Raw genomic sequence first — 2,096 nt, forward strand, 5'->3', positions numbered from 1 at the left:
TTTGAATTTAATAGTGGGTCCTTTGATCTCTTGTTTCAGTCATTGATGGATCTGGACCCATCAACCTATCTGGGTCACAACTTGACCAATACGGACTGAGCAGCATGTAGCTCTAGTCTCCATGGTTGAGGCAAGTCCTGCTTTACCCTGGCAGTAAAATGTCTCTGCCTCTTGCCCATTGGTTAGGTCAACTGGTCGTATCTATGCCACCTAACAAATGTTGTGGGGAGGTCAATGATTGGCTGGTAGCAACAGTTTCAGAACAAATGATTCAATTCTACTCTAGCTTAAGCACCAGGGGAAAGGAATAAGGTATTAAAGAGGTAAATTTTTAAAACCAAGTCATCTGTAAGCCAGATTCAGATAAACGTCACCTGGGTAACATGCTGAGAGATCCGTTTTCTTTTTATTGCACCAAAAACCTACTTCCTTTTCCTTGGGTGGGGCCTTTCCACTCTCAATTGATTCTCATTGGAGCTAAATTTTAACACATAATGATTGGTATTCATAGAAACCTCCTGGATGTGTACTAACTAAACTACAGATTTTGGTTCAATAGATCTGGGGTAGGGCCTTTGATCCTTTGTTTCTAAGTAGCTCCCAGGTGATGACAATGCTGGTGACACCAACTCTCCTTTCTCCCTCTTGCCATATAAGGTAACATATTCATAGGTTCAGGAGTCCTGGTAGCTTAATGGAGTTACACATTAGGCTGGCTGCTAACTACAAGGTCATCAGTTCAAATCCACCAGTCACCCCATGGGAGAAAGATGAGGCTTTCTGCCCATCAAGATTGACAGCCTCATAAGCCCACCAGGGCAGTTCTACTCTGTCCTATAAGGTCAGAATTGATGCTATGGAGTTTGGTTTTTAATTCACAGATTCTGAGGACTAGGATGTGGACATCTTTGGGAGATCATTATTCTGTCTACAACAAAATTAAGAAGGAACATGAAGAAGATGGTTGGAGGACGCAGGTGGCGATCCAGATAGCTGGTTAGTATCAGGAGCAGGATTGCGTTCACACCGTGGCTGGGGTTTATACACAGCATTATGTGGAGTTCCTGGCATTTGAGCCAGTGGGTGGGAAATCTGGGTTAGCTGTCAGGGAATCTAGGGCAGGTCCTGGGGTTCTGGCTGAAGTTGAAAAAAGATTGCTGAGTGGGGCTGGTTCAGACCACCTCTAGAAGTGAAGAGAAGTGTAGCTTGCTTCACACTTTCCACAAGTCCCCTTTGACTATGGACAGAACACCTGAAAAGAGTTTGACTTTTCCCCTCACTGCTCCCAGTGGGACCTGATTCTCTGGCCCTAATTGTGACAAGAAAAAAGGACCTGGTTGGCAAAATGTAAGTGACAGGAGCCTGGAGGGGAAATGACCATGTCATCTCCGAGTTCCTAATGGCCAGGGAAAGGTTGGATACATGCCTGGGAACTTCAGAAGCATTCAGAAAGTTCAGATAAAGAGTGGCACAAGGCTGTGACAGACGGTGACTCAGGACGGCGCTCATAGTCCTGTGCCTGGCCATTTGTGGCCCCAGGGAGAAGACTAGAGCAAAGACGAGGGGCTTGAATTTCTAAGGGCCAAAGATGGAAACTTGAGACACCCCAAGGGGTGGTAAGGATGAGGGTAACGCTTGTTGTTGCTAGGTGCCACTAAGGTAGTTCTGACCCATAGCAACCCTCTGCCCAGCAGAAGGAAACACGGCCTGGTCCCGTCCCATCCTCACAACTGGTCCTGTGCTTGAGCCCATTGTTAGCGCCCCTGTGTCAGTTCATCTCGTCGAGGGCCTGCTTCTCCCTCGCTGCCCCTTCCCTTTACCCAGCAGGTTGTCCTTCTCCAGGGACTGTGCTCTCCTGACCACACGTCCAAAGTATAATAGATGAAGTGTCACCCTCCCTATCTCTGGCTGTCCGACTTCCAAGACAGATGTCACTATTCTGCTCCAGCACCCCCATTCAAATGCATCGGCATCTGCTTCGGTGACCCTGGATGATTCAAATGGGTGGGGACTGCAGTGCTGTCCATATAAGCACAGAGAGGAAAGAACTCAAATGCCCACTCCCTGGCCAAAAAAAGAAGAAAGAAAACCCCCAA

Source organism: Echinops telfairi, unplaced genomic scaffold (assembly GCF_000313985.2).
Source record: "Echinops telfairi isolate 266 unplaced genomic scaffold, ASM31398v2 ScPeMD7_5592;HRSCAF=6446, whole genome shotgun sequence".
In the NCBI taxonomy this organism is placed as follows: Eukaryota; Metazoa; Chordata; class Mammalia; order Afrosoricida; family Tenrecidae; genus Echinops; species Echinops telfairi.